A 16,098-nucleotide genomic window follows, 5' to 3' on the forward strand; every position below is an offset into this window, starting at 1 on the left:
TATTTCAATCTTATCTTTCAAATAAATAATATTTTTTATCAATTATAGATGATTAATTTTTGTTAAAGAAATAAAAAATTAATTTATTACTTTTGGAATCTAGACCTAGGGAATTGTAGGTAGCATTGTCTTTGATATTAGTATTTACATGAATTATTTAACTTTAAGTGATGTTATTTTAAGTTTTTTTTTTCTTAATGAAACATACACAGTTGTTTATATAAATATCATTGGTTATATAAATAATTGCTGCTTAATAATATTATATTATAAATAATATATTTTTAAGTATTGTAGGACTTACAAAATTAATTTAAATACTTATTTTAACAATCTTAACATAAGAGAGTAAATTTTTGTTTAAAATACTTAAATTTATATAAAATTAGAAAACTCACAAAATTATGATAAATAACTCATATAAATAACTATTTTTTAAGTGTCCTAGTTGGATTGGATTGGACATCAAATTGAGTAATTAAAAAAATTATCACCTCTCTAATTATTAACAAAAGAAAACCCATCAAAATTGTCCAAATATTAAACTAAGAAACCGCCACAAGCAACTAGACCTATAATTTTCATATTAAAGCCCAATGAAACATTTTGCCCAAAACTAATTAAGAATTTTTTTTATTAATTATGTCATATAATTTTCATATTAACACTCTCACACCTTATCTTGATAATTAATATAATTTAATTTTACCATATAAACTATGGTGACGCTCAGTTAGAGTGTTTTTATTTTTATTTTCAAAGAAAATAAAAAATAAAAATAAAAATACGTTTTGATTAAAATTTATAAAATATTTTATCTAAAAATATTTTCAAAAATAAGTCCAAAACAAAAAAAATGACAAATCAATATTCTTAACTTTTTTTTAAGAAGTAAAAATATATTAACATGATAAATATTTTGTTTTCTAAATCTTAAAAATTTGAAATACAAATTATTTTCAAGAAGAAAACACTCAAATATGAACCAATGACGATTACAAGCTTCGAATCTATGCCTTGGGCTTTGACCGTGAAAGAGATGCATCTTCCATGGCTGGAGTAGTAAGTTTTTACGAAAACACATTTTTTCCGCACAAGTTGTAGAATTCACATTAAAAATTTATTGTGGGGACAACTTTGTGCCTTTTTTTTAGGGTCTACGATGAACTATATAACAGTGAGACACCGGTAAATTATTTCTTTTTACATGTTGTAGGAGGTTATTTACTTTTTTTAACATGTAATAACGTGTTAATCTGTTTGCAAAAAACCTCACGTGACAGACACTTGTTTTTTAAACATTTTTCCCCAATATGCCCTTACCTTCTCCCCCTGTCCCTTTTTGTTCCAAACCCTAGGATGAGAGGGATCAATTATAAAAAATAAAATACATCTAACTTTTATATATCATTAATTTTAATTTGATGTTTTAATATATTAAATTACATTAATAATCTATCAAAACATATAGTATTTTATCACCAAAAAAACACACATAACATCTTTTTTATATGTTACAAAAATAATCAATAATTACTAGTTAATTTTTAACTATTTTTCTTTTCAATGCATATTAATAAATATTCAATAAAAAAATTATCTTCAATCTTACTCTGAAGTGTAATCCTTTTAGTAAAACATTAAACATAAAATATGAAAAATAAAAAATCATTCTTTTCGTCTGATGCAATATTTTTTCAACTTTTTTTTATCTTGACAATGTCACAACTCGTACCTACAATGGCCGCTATTGTGTATTTTCATTGTTTGAAAATTATAAAATCTTGATCCAATAATACTTGTTTGTATGAAAATTATAAAATCTTGATCCAAAAATATAATGAATTTCAAATCAGATTTCTTTACTTAATAGAAAAATTATTTTTTTTATAATTAATAAATGATATTAATATATTAAATTTTTAAATTAGAAAAAAATCAGGCAACCAAGACCCCCTCCTCCTAACATAGGTCCGCCTATGGCAGTAGTAGTGGATTGTTTGTTAACCGAAAACCCAGAAGAAAGTGATTCAAGCTATTTTTATATTTTGATAATAGCTTACTGTATATATGAATAACAACTCTACAAGATAACTTGATTTGGATTGGAATAACTTGAATTGAAGCGCAAATATGTATTGGACAGATTAAAAAAATTGGTCATAAAAATTCTCTAATGCAATTTTGATTTTCCAGCGTCTTGGTTTAACGGGTCCAGGACAAAAAGAGAGGGGAATAAGGTAAGAGTTATTATGGGATCCAAATTTGCTCCCCGAAAATTGATCTATTAAATTAGAAATGAGAAGAGTGGAAGGGAGTTATGAGATAACATCTCAAATCTCATTCAGAGAGAGAGAGAATATTGAAAGTGTATTAGAAGAGAAAGAAGAAAGATTAGAGAGTTAGCTTGTCAGTTATGATGAAGGCTGGCTCACCAAATAAATAGAGAAGCTGTAAACTGAAGAGCGGGAGAAAAATTGTTCCAATTGTCACAAAACAAGTGTTTCAAAATAGGGAAAGCTGATACTGAGGAAAGTCAACAAAACTTATTAACCAAATTTTTCATATTTTCCTTTGACTGTTTTTACCATCTTCCATTGTCTGTGACAAAGCGTGGCATTGAATATTCTGTATCTGATTCATTTTCCTAGGATGATCTTAATATTTAGAATTTCAAATTATACATGATCGATTGATCAGCTTCTTATATGCATATGCCGATAGCCTGATACTTAGATTATTTTTTGACTTCCCATTTCCAGTGCCTTTTTAGAATGTGCACAGTGATGTCAATGCACACAGTTTATATAACGTGCAATGCAAATTCTGCATTTTAGCTGATTCCAAGATACAATGGATATGCTTGACTTTACCTTTTTATATAATATAGCTTTGTAGTTATATCTTAAAAACCTAAATATTCAACTTGACATGTCAGAAACAAGTTTCTACTGATTATGACATTTGATAAACTTTTTGTAATGGGACACTTATCTTCCTATACCCTTTTTGTATAATACCAGAATTTGTCTCTCTAAACTGAAAGTGGCATAAACTATTTTGTAGGTTCGTGGCCCAACTTGTGCTAGGAGGCTTGTCAATTATCTTGAGGAGAACAAGGAAGATACTTGGATAAAGAACATTATGGTCTTGGAACGTGGCTTCAATGGGTGGGAAGCTTCTGGTAGACCCGTTTGCCGCTGCACTAATATTCCTTGCAAAGGGGAGTGAGAGCCTTAATCAAAGATATATTTCTGGTTGGATGGAATTATGGAGGAATCTAATCTTTCTTCTGATATGTGCAAACATTTGTAATTGCTTACAAAATGTCAAAAACAGTAGGATGACCACTATGATTGCATCTTATATCGTGGTAAAAGCCTATATATATTATATATCATAGGTAAACTGAATACCGTGTTTCTGTTTTTTGTCCTTCACTTAATAATGTAAGAAATCCTTCGATGGAGACTGCCAAGAATTACAAAGTTACTTTTTTTCTTTCTGAACTTCCCTAATGTATTACATAACATAATTTGATGAATGATTGAGGGATTCTGCGTTGACAAGATTCATGGGCTAGTCCTAGGGAAGACTAGCATTTTGGAGAGTTCCTAGTAACTCAATTAAAATTGTCTGTAACTAGTTTGCTAAACTAAAAATGGATGTGCCCAATAGCCATATCAGCGAATCTCAAGATTGTGGTGTCATGGTGCAACATTTTTAGCCTTTGACGTGCTATGAAATTTTGCTTGAGTTCCATTTGACAGCCAAAAAAATCCTCAAAACTGCATATAACCCTTAAGTACTTTAGTTACGATTGAGTTATTGTTCACTAGCCTCAAAATGACGCTTGCAAAAGGATTTCACTCGTTTCTTATGCTTTAAAATTGCATTGGAATGAATGCCACCAAAATCACAACGGGTTTACAAGCATGTGCTTTATCTTTGGTCATCAACATTCTCCATATATATGTTTGTCCTTTGTCTCGTGCTATTTTGGAGGTACTTATGAAATGCTTGTGTTCCTCTGGATCTCTAATGCTAATACACATTGAAAATCCAAGCGACTTAAACAAGCTGTAAAAACAGATTTCAAGAGTCATTATTGTCATATATCATAGCCTATATCGGGTCTTTATTGTGAACGAAAGTATATTAAATTATTAATAGATGTTGCAGCGGCAGGAATAACAAGTTCAAGATGTATGTTTTTGGGATGTTCGAAAGCCGTAATATGATCCAAAGAGTCTAATATTTCAACTTAAATACCTGGAGTAAATTCTGTTTTCTAAAATTTTAATTCAAAGATATATATACTTCTTAATCGGGAGGTGAAACAGGAAAGTGTGCAAGAGAAAAACTAAATGAAATTGATAAATAATTTAACGTGAATAATATTAATATAATTTGGCCTATTAACTCAGTTGGTTAGAGCGTCGTGCTAATAACGCGAAGGTCGCAGGTTCGAGACCTACATGGGCCATTTTTATATTTTTTTTTTGCCATGCACTAATAATATAAAACCCATGGATTTAGAATTTTAATTTTTAGAATACAATTTTAATTCGGATTAATACATATTACTGTAATATTAATATCCAGTGTATTAAAAAAAGATATACAAATTAAGTTTATAAAATATATCAAAATTTTAAAATTAAAATCAAATTATAGTTAAAGTTAATAATTTTTAAAAAGACAATTTATAAATAAAAGGTTAAAATTAAGAGAAAAAAACCCTCAATGTGAAGTTGCATATTGTTCCAGGCGTTGTGTGTTTTCGTTTTTTAACTTTTATTTATAATTTTTATTTTTATAAATTATTAATTAATTATAATTATAAATAAAATAAAGTCTGACTCCACTTTTCTGAATATGTTGTTATACATTTTTTATTTGTTTCTGTATCTCATACACTTCATAAAACCAAAATTCATGAAATGTCAATCATTATGCATACATAAATTCAAAACCACTTTACCAACCGACCTGGACTTGACGTTGGCGATCGAATATGTTTTGATCGCTATGTTATGTTGGTAGCGATCAAGTATTTTTCGGTCGCTATTATACAAAATTGTTCTGAGGCTAGTGACCGAGTTTATTTTTCTAAAAAAATTAAGAAATTAAATTTTTATTTTATTATAAATCATAATCAATATGTAATATTTTTAAATACTTTTATACTTGAAAATTATTGAAATTAATATATTAGTAATATTTTTAAATTAACAAATCAATATTTTCATTATTTTGTAAATCATAATAATTATATATTATTTTTAATTATACTTTGATGATTTATAATAAAATTAAAAGAATAATATTTACATTATTTGATTAAGATAAATAAATCATGGTTATCATTAATATTTTAATTTGTGTTTTATACAAAATAATTTTTTTATTTTATAAAATTATTTAAAAATTATAATAAATATATACCCTTTATATTATGAAAATATGTCATAATCAAATTTTGTGAAATTAAGAATTTTAAAATACTAGAAAGTTGACCAACGTTTTCTTAAAAAATAAAAACTTTAAAAGGTTTGAAGAATGACTAGAACCATAGTCTTTGAAGGACGAACCACACTTATTTACACTACACCCAACTACTCATTTGAATGTTTGGTACAAAATATAGTATTAATATAATTTTTACACTATACCAAACTACTCATTTGAATGTTTAGTACAAAATATAGTATTAATATCAGTTTTAGGCGAAAATAGTTCAAAATTCAAAGTTTATTTTTTAAAATTTATTATATTTTTAGTCTTATATATTATCATTTAAAATATAATATAAAATAAAGCTTATATAAGTATACACATTCTATTTTATGTGAAAAATAAAATTTAATCTTATATATTATATTTTAAAGATAATATATAAGAGTACAAAAATATAATAAATTAAAAAATAAACTTTGAATTTTGAACTATTTTGGCATAAAACTTATATTAATACTATATTTTGCATCCAATATTCAAATGGCCACATGGTTGTAATGATTAAAGAATGTGTCATTCACTCCAAAGACCATGGTTCTAATCCTTTCAAGCATTTTTTAAACTTCTTATTCTTTAAGAAAATATTGGTCAAGTTTCTAGTACTGTAGTCAATGTTTAAAATTTATTTTGAAATATAGGGGGACTCAGATAGTGAATGAAAAAAATAGGGAGACTGATTTGGTTGTCAGTCTCTAATCCTATCCGGGTCAGAGAAGGAAAAAAAAGGAAAAGAGAGAGTGTAAAAATAAAAAAGAATAATAATAATAATAATAAATAAAGAAAATACATTTGTAGCTTATTGGACTCTTAAAAGAGTCCATTAGGTCATGAGAAAGCACAAGATAAAAGAAAAAAGAGTAAAGGATCAACACACAAGTTTGAAGGGTTTGCAACCATTGTCTACCTTTTACTCGTTCTCTCTCCTCTCCCACACAAAAAACTCAAAGCCTCTTAATTCCAACATTTCTCCATATTTTCCACCCACACACACAAAAAAAAAAAAAGCTCATTCCTACTCTATCTCCAACCTCCGGTCTCTCCTTGCAAACACACCTTTCTATGCTGCAACATTTAGTTTCTTGTGAGTTCAGCGGTAATGATTGAATGAAACCCAATCAAGGCCTAATATATGACTTTAAGCCAAAAAAATACAATAACCAAAGCTTAACAATTAATTAAAAATTATTAGTGCATGTTCGCATTTGATGCATAACTTAACCACTTATTTTTCCTTTTTTGAGATATCACTCTCACTTGATTATGTAAAAGAGTCAAGCTTAATCATGATGCCAGCGTAAGTAAATTTATTTTTTTAGCACTACCATTGTTAATAGATAATATGAATAGTATATATTAAAAAATAATTTTAAAGATTTTTTTTTCAAATTACTGCCATTATAATTCATTTATTTAAATTAGGTGTTTAATTGTTTCTATTATATAAATTATGTATTCTTTTACAATGTTGTTTGTGTTCGTGATTACACTTTTTCTTATCATACAAAGGAAATATACTTTAAAAAAGAAAGAATATTAAATTTAATTTTATTTGATAATCTGATTTTTATTTATTTTATTTTATAAGTAATAATTTTTTTATTGATTGTGTCTAAAAATAATGTGTTAAGTGTGTGTCTATTAAGAGTTTATTCATGAATATAAGGTGTAATGTTTATTTGATGGCATGTACATTAGTACATGCCTACAAACACATGTTAATGTTTTAATGCTTGAAACTGGCATGAAATATAAATTGTACAAATCCGGAGGAGTAGATGTCAAGCATGACTAATCAGGGGTAGCCACTCTGCAATAGAATTTGAGAACATGGTGTGATCGAATTCAAATCCCATTTGGATGGTTCGCACACGTAATTTTTATTATTCTTGTTATTGGTAATATTATTGTTATAAAAACATAATCCATTGGATCTGAGGTAGTTTGTAAGTTATTAACAGAAAGGTTGCAGTCCAAAGTTTTTCTGGTTTGAAAATGAAAGGCTATTCCTGTATAAATTCATTATAAATATCTCATCTTATGCTCATTTGATTTGATCGGCTAAATAAGTTGTGTAGGAAAATAAAAGGTAAAAAATTGTATTAGACGCTTAATTTTTTGGGGCCAAAAAAAAAAATAAAAAATTTGTTAAGGATCAAATTTTTTTTAAAAAAAGAGTGAAGATGAATTATTTATTTACTTATTTATCAAGAATTAAAAACACATTTAAATCTAATTTTATTATAATATTTTGAAGAAAAATAATCTATCTTCCTCACTCCTAAATATTGGAGAGTATGCATTAACTCTTAGAAAGTGAGGTCCGTTGGGCCTTCGTATTCATTTCTTGAAGCCCTAAAATAGGTGGATACAAGTTCAACGCTCCCACTTTCAGCTGCTACTAGACTAATGTAGGATCAAATGATAAGGTTACCTTGCAGTTACGATACTCACCCACAAATACTATGGGTGATTGAGTGCGATAAGTCGATAACTAATCAATTAAGATCGATTAAATTATGTTTGATTGCTTTACTTAGCTGCCAAGCCAAGGAATACTAAGATTCTAGAAACATTAAGTTACCAGCTGCCCAAATAATCAGATGTCATATATTTGATTGTTTATTTAGTGTCATGCATCTTTTCTACATCAATTCAATACTACAATTATTTATTCTGTATTATACATCCTTTTTTTATACATATACACCAGTTCGGGATTTCCTTAATGCATGCTTAATTATTTACTTAGAATTATGCATTATCTCCACCGGCTTCAATATTTATATATTGACTATTGTCATTGAAAGAAAAAAAAATTATATATATATATATATATATATATATATATATGTTAACTATATAAATTAAATTCTTATTTCTTTAATTTTTTAAAAATGAAAAAATAACATATGTATTGACAGTAAAAATGTCTTCTGTATTATAATCATCTAATCACACTTCATTATGTTTTTTTTATGTGAAGAAAAAATAGAAAAGCAAAAGAAATGATTACTCCTTCACAAAAGAAACACCAGTGGCATCTGCAAGCAAAGCCTGAGAGACCAAAGAATCCAAGAAGAAAGGAGCTCCACTCCAAACTTAGCCAAACAATCAACACATTGATTTTCTTCTCCCAAGGTGTGGGAGATTAGCACTCTCCAATCCCTTCTAAGGAGGTCTTGAATAGACTATTGTGTTTTATGTATAATAAGTTTATTATTTTTATAATAATTATCTTATTGATAATATATAATTATCATGAGCAAGGACGGATGTAAGGAGGGGCAGCCATGGGCTTTAGCCCCCCACCTGCATGACTTCAATAAATTTGGCTGAATTGCCTTGTAGTTGTAGCAAGCTAGCTAAGTAACAATTAGTAAATAAGATGAGTAAACTAAAACACACCGGAGGAATTTCACAGATTTACGAATATAATAGAAAATCTAAATTTATGTTCACAGATTATTTTGAGTATCAATTTATCATTCATTTAATACTTACACGTCAACATTAATCGCTTTAATATACTATTATTTTATTATTAGCATATTTGTATGTACGATATGTTGTTATAAGATTTGATGACTTTTAATTATTATTTTTTTTAGATTGTGAGATTACTATTGTGAATCTTGTTCGATAGTTATTTTAGCTGTAAACTAAAGAATCTTTCAAAAGTTAAAAAAAGTAGTATGAGTTATAATATGTGGAACCTTTAACAATAATCTTTCAGAGCTAATTCTTGTGTGTTAGTGACAAAATGGGGGATATATAAAATGCAACCCATGATAATGGTTGGTGTATTTTTATTTTATGGAGTTTTAGAAATGTTAGGCACCTGTTTAATTTTATTTACTATATCAATGTACTGGAAAAATAATGAACAAAATTGACAAGTAGATAAAAATCATAAATATTCATACACATTATTCAATAATGTAGTAAATCTATAATATATAGTTATTACATTAACAAAATTTTAAGAAAAAATTATTACATATGTAAATCAATAACAACTTTTTTGAAAGTTATTATTATTAGGAACCTGCATTTTTTTTATAAAAAAAATTCTTGTAAAAGAAACTACTTTTTTTAAAGTTATTATCTGTCAAATAATTATTTATTAAAAGTTAGTAAATATTTAAATAATAGAAAAAAAATTAGCTCCACTCTTATAGGTTTCTAGATTCGTCCCGGATCATGAGTCATCAAGGATGGTTTTATAGATAATGTAAAAACTTTTATATTGACAATATATACTTATTAAACTCAAATTTTTAAATTAAAAAATACTTAGTAAAAATTAAAAAATATCCTTTCTTATTTTAATTTTTTAAGATTTGACCCTCAACCTTTTGATTTTGTCCAGATATATTTTCCACTTTCTAAATAGGTTTCGAAAATCGTCAAAGGATGTCTCGTCGTGATATGTTCGTCCCACAGTTTCAATATCAGAATCTCGAAGTGTCATAATAGGGCACGAGATCAGAAGCATAAAATATAAGGAAAAATGCATTACAAAAATGATATTCTTGCTTTTTCCTATAAAGTGAGTCAACCTAAACAATTTGTCTGAAATTGCTTGTAAGAAGAAGCAACCGTAAAGAGCACGTTACATGGTGATACCTAGGCGACAAAAGGAAATGAGGGATTTTTTTTAAGGAAAAAGAACCACTAGAAGTCATTAGTCTCCCCCCAAATATGGTAGAAGATTAGGAAATTTCAGGGCCATCAGCGTATGGATATGCAAATACCTCGATAGGATTATTTCAAAGATATATAAGATAAGACAAGGTATTTAATTTTGATTTTCTATACATGTAAAGTTCATAAAGCATGATAACTATATAATTCTGCACATTTAAGTTAAAAAAATTATTTTTAGACATTATTTAATAATTTATAAAGATCAGAAATCACCTTCTATTGTTTTTTGTGTGGCCGTCACCTTTAATTGTTTACAAATAGAAATAACTAGTATTTTACAAATTGATATAAATTTAGTTTATTTTCTTAAATATGAAGAGATAACATCTCCATGTTTTTATCTCACGTATAATTCTTATCTTTTTAAATATTTTTGGTCTATATCATATCTATTATTCATTATCTTTGAGTTGGATATAAGATCACGCGTCATAGACGATAAAATATTTTCTTCAAATATTTAATATAATTACATATTTAAAATTCGAATTCAAAATGTTTAACTTAAAATAAAATAGTCTCACACTATTACTCAGCATGCTTGTTAGTTCTTTTTAAATACTTTGCACATATGATACGGGTCTCGAATGTATATCTAACACGGAAATATGAAGCTAAAGAAATTGTTCATATTTCATAGGTTGACAAAAAGAATTTGGTTCACATAATTGAAACGTGAATAGATCGACCATACTTGCTTTACTTTATTTGGTCGATGGGTAGGATGTTGCTCTTTTCCTTTGTGGAAGAGCAGCACTACTGCACCTTAAATGGATGCGAGATAGAAATAGTCAGCTACAGGGGTCTCCTATCTTCTTCTTCCTCCTTCTTCCAATTAACTTCCAACTCATAAATTGAATTTGAAATCAACTGATCAGAGCAAGGTAAAAACTACTTAACACCAACGTACGGTATGACAAAAGTTTTTTTAATATATGTATATAATGGTCACACACATATGACCCCATGCTTATTACCCAACCCCTCCTCTATGCTAACCCCAGTGGTTAAAATATAACACAAATTTTGTGTCAAATCACACACAAACGTAAATGGAAAAAACTATTAGTCTCTTTACAACTTAGTAAATCAAGATTTTAATTTTTATCAAGAGAGATATTTATATTTGACGGCTGATTACATTTTTAAAATCTAGATACTTGTAGGGAGAAAAAAATGGAGAAAACTTGTTTCATTTTTCACTTTACATGAATAGTCATTTGAGAGAACTTGTTTGTCAATTTCAAATTACACTAAAGTCTATATATTATTTTAAAAATGTTTGTAACACATTTTTTAATACACTCTTTATTATTAACTGAAATTTGTTAAAAATTATAAAATGTGAGTCTCATTTTTATTTTTTTTAGGAGTCTCTTTTTGGTTTGTGTAATTTTCCAACAAATTTTGATGAATAAACAGCGTATGCATTCACATTTTTTATCTTATTTTTTGTTTATCATATAGCTCATTTTGTTCATATTTTTTTCTCTCTTTCTTCCTTATTTTCACATATTAATATAGTATAATAAATCAATAATACGATCAATATAGACAAAGTTCGTTTGGAATTAAAATTAATAATTCCAAGTGGACCGAAGTGGGAGTATGAAGACGACAAAGCATGTTGTTTCTTACATGTTTCCTCCCAAACGGGAAGTGGGTGCATACTTTGTGTTTGTGCACTTATCCACAATAGACACGACACTGATCACACAGTGGAATCTACTCTTATTTTTTTTTGGGTGCATAATGGAATCTACTCTTAATAATTACTTAATTGTATACTTTTTTCCACTTCAATAATACTATCATATTTTATTGTTCACGTCTCGACACTGGTTGCTTCTATCATCCATGTGGAAAATAGGGATTCCAGATTCCAAAAGCTGGATTCTGAGTACATGATAAATTTATATTAAAAGTTGACGTTGACTGAATGGTCATAAAATAATTTGATAGCATAAAATTGTCTCGATAAAAGATTAATTTTAACCAATTTTTATTGCTCAGCACTATCCCATCTTTTTGTTTTTGTTTTTATTTATATTTATATTTTATTCGGAAGAATTTATATTTGAAGGTAACCAACTAATCATATTCAATAGGAGTATATGTTTAGATATTAAATGCTAGTATTTTTCCCAGGTAAGATCTAGGTCCTTGCGTTTCCAACTTCTTTTCATAATATATAAAATCACTTCTTTCAATGTACATTCTTCATGAAAACAAGTAGGTATAAATTAATAACTTTTTACACAAATATGTATCCACTTATAGTAAAATTGAACTCTAACCACCCCAACTCCATATTATATATAATTAATTAATCTTATACCAATGGCGCCTTCCTCATTATTTTCTTGCATGATCTTCTAAAGATTTTTCTCCTGTCGTTTCAATTCAATTTGATTTGAAAACTATTTCATTTTCGAATCTTTAGAAGAAAAAAATGGGTTTGGGTCACGGTGGTTTGGTGTTGCGACTATGGAGTTTCTGACAAAGAAAATAGTCACGGTGCACGTCATCTCTATAATTGGAACACAACCAAACAATTCATCTTAAAGAGGAAGAGAATTAATTTTTTTACAGTTTTTAATCAACAATTATTGTTTTAAATTTAGAAATAACTACTGTTTGAACAGCCACAAATTATCTTTCGAAGTATTTAAGGTAATAACTTAACAGATAATGAAAATTTAAAATGATTTTTTTTTAAATATCATGAAAAAACCAATTTTTTTTAATCAGGAATAAAAATTAAAAGTAAAATATATATAAAAAAATCACAAACATATTTTAACTTATTTTATTTTATATTTCAATGGACTTTGTTGCTCTTCTCCGATGGCAAGTATTATTCCACTCGTGAGTCGGATGAGCAAAAGTTATACATTTTTTAAAGGTTTTTTCTCCTTTTAACTAATTAAATTCTGAATTAATTGTCTCAGGTTACTTATTTGTTAACTAACTCGTCAACAGAAATTGAGTTGAGTTAATTCATTTTTATTTCAACCTACAGTAGATCAATTCGAATGATTGCTATATTTTTCTTAAAGGCAAATGAGTGCTATTTACTTATTTTAACAGCTCTAATAACCAAAGCAAACCGTAATCAAAATCAAACGTGTAAAAGCATTATAAATGCAACATTTTTCGTAAATCAAAACCATGTATTTTACAAGTACTTTATATAATTTTTAACAAGTTCAGTGTTTAATTTTCATACGATTCTTTTTTTCAACGAACCCTTGAAATTGAATGAAAGAATAAAGTTGAAATTTTGGACTAAAAAGTGTGCAGGGACGTCATAGCGACGTTAAGGCATGACGTCATCTTCTTTTCCTTTTCTTTTATTAGGTGGGATGCTTTTAATTTATTAATCAGAGTGACATGTATAGACAACTTTTTTTTCTTTTTTCTTTTAATGTAGGATAGACAACTTTACATACCATACGAGCAATCAATGGGTATTATTTTTCTCCTGATAAAAAATATGTATTATTTGTATATCTTTTTTCTTATCAATTATCATATTCTTCTTCTTATTATTATCAAAAAAAGTTTTTTTTTAAGTACCAAATGTTCGCTCTTGTTCGAAGTTCCCACGTGATTTAATGCCTTTTTCAAGGATATGTGTTACTGTGTTAAATCAACTGTCACGGTGGGTCCCGTAGATCACTAAACCTGGATTAAGTGATAAAATGAGTAATAGCTTTATTGCTTTCTTACGTGTCTAAGTCCCCTTACACTCACGTTTCCAAATTCTCACGTTTTTTTTTCTTAAAAAAAAAGAGAGACACAATCGCTTGGGTAGATCTTGTATGTTCCTCTTATAAAACATATTTTCCATTTTTCACCTTTAGATACCATTTTGAACACATATGTAAAAATAGTTAAACTCAAAATATGAAATCGCTCAAATTTCTTGTTATTTTGTATTTTTTTCAGTACCGTAAAAGTTTTTTACATACTTATAAACTTGAAATTTTATTAATATATTATTTAACAAGGTTTTAACTTTGGTCTTTGGCATTGTTAAAAACAAAAAAAAAAACAAAATTATGGTCTTTGGCTTGAAGAAAAAAAAATGTCGTCTTTGTTGTGATTGATGTTCTGAATTCAATTCCTTTATCTTTCACTAGGAAAATTGCAATCATGCCCAAAACAAAATATATGATTTTGTATTTAATTTACTTAATAAGATATGAGTTTGATTAAACTCTCGTTGTAGATTAGATACCTCAATATTTATTTATTTATTTAAGTCATTTTATATGATAAACACTTGTAAAAAAGATTTATATGTAGGATTTGAAGTTAAATATAAAAAATTACAACAACTTGTGATTTACATCTAGGACACTAGAGTTTCCTCAATTAATTTGAATAAAATAACAAAATATAAACATATTTTATATTCTTCTATATTATCATTATGATGAAGTATAACTTAATTGGTTGAATAGTATTTAATAATTGATACATTTTTTTGGTATAGTGGAAGTTTAGATAGGTTAGATTTCTAAAGTTTAGAAGACCAAGATAAATTTCAAGCCTAAAAAAGTATTACATATTTTCAGTCAATTAAATTTTTAAATCGAAATCCACAGCTAAAATGGTATTCATGTTTTTGTGGGAAATGAGTATTTTTTTAACAAGTAGATTGATTTTTATTGACATGTTATAAACGTTTTAATATTTAAAAAAATTCTTCTATATCTTGACTCATTCACCCTGTTATTATTTTCAATTTTTTTTTACCTCTTTAATTATTTTATATTTATATTTTAATAATGCATTTTGCGCGTGCACGAGATGGCTCCTTCCAACTTCTCCGCACGAGATGTTCCTTCTAACTTCTCCACATGAGTTCTTTTATGAAACTTCGAGGAAGCCACGCCTTCTTCTCTGACTTTATCACTCATTTTTCAAAATAGTTTTTTGTACATTTTTTTCAAAAAGTTAACAATTTTTTATAGTGAGAATAATGTTTCTTTTTTAATAGAAAAATTATTTATAAATAATAAAATTAAATATTAAAATAATTACTTTTCCAATTTTTTAAATATTTTTTATATAAAATAAAAAATGTATGATATTACATATAATATTTTTTATATTAAATAAATAGAATAAATTATACTAACTTGAAGTTTTGTGAAAATACACAAACTCCTTCCCCTTTTATTTACTCTTACACTAATTTTTCTTAATTTTGAAAAATATACATCGACACCCTTTTACATTAAACTAACTCCCTTGAAAAATATTACACATGGCTCACTTATAATAGAGGTTATTGTAAATGTTATATATATATATATATATATATATATATATATATATATTTGATGTAATTTCGTCAAAACACCAAAAGTGATTAACATAATTTAATCTAAATAATACTCATTTTAGATAAGTGTCATATTTGAACAAATTATTCCAAAATAATTGTGAAGTTAACTTTTGAAAGTAATATTAATTATTTTTTTTATTAATACTCTCAATAATGTCATTTTAATTTTTTTATTTGTGTAAAATAATTTAAGACTAACACTTATTTTTGAACAGAAAAATATAATTGTTTGTAGGTTAGATCAATCTTTGAGTCTTTATATTTTTACAAAATTTTCAATTATGTCCATGAACTTTTTTTTCAATTGGGTCATTCTGTCTAATTACTGTTATAAAAAAAATATCTATATACACTTAACCAGAGATATTGACAATTCACAGGTGCTTTTGAAATGTATTATATATAAAGCTAAGTTGTAATACATCATAGTTTTCTATAAAATTTTAACCTTCGGTGAAACCAAACAATTATAAATAGCTTATGAAAAATACTTTGGTAGAATTAAAAAAGCA

At 26.8% G+C, this 16,098-nt stretch overlaps 1 non-coding gene across 1 annotated transcript; it reads left to right on the plus strand.

Annotated features, from left to right (window-relative positions):
- Positions 1-4,412: 4,412 nt before the first annotated feature.
- On the plus strand, positions 4,413-4,486 carry TRNAI-AAU. The gene has a single exon. It is a non-coding gene; the product is annotated as a tRNA-Ile (tRNA).
- Positions 4,487-16,098: the final 11,612 nt, after the last annotated feature.

Source organism: Glycine soja, chromosome 3 (genome assembly GCF_004193775.1).
Source record: "Glycine soja cultivar W05 chromosome 3, ASM419377v2, whole genome shotgun sequence".
Lineage (NCBI taxonomy): Eukaryota > Viridiplantae > Streptophyta > Magnoliopsida > Fabales > Fabaceae > Glycine > Glycine soja.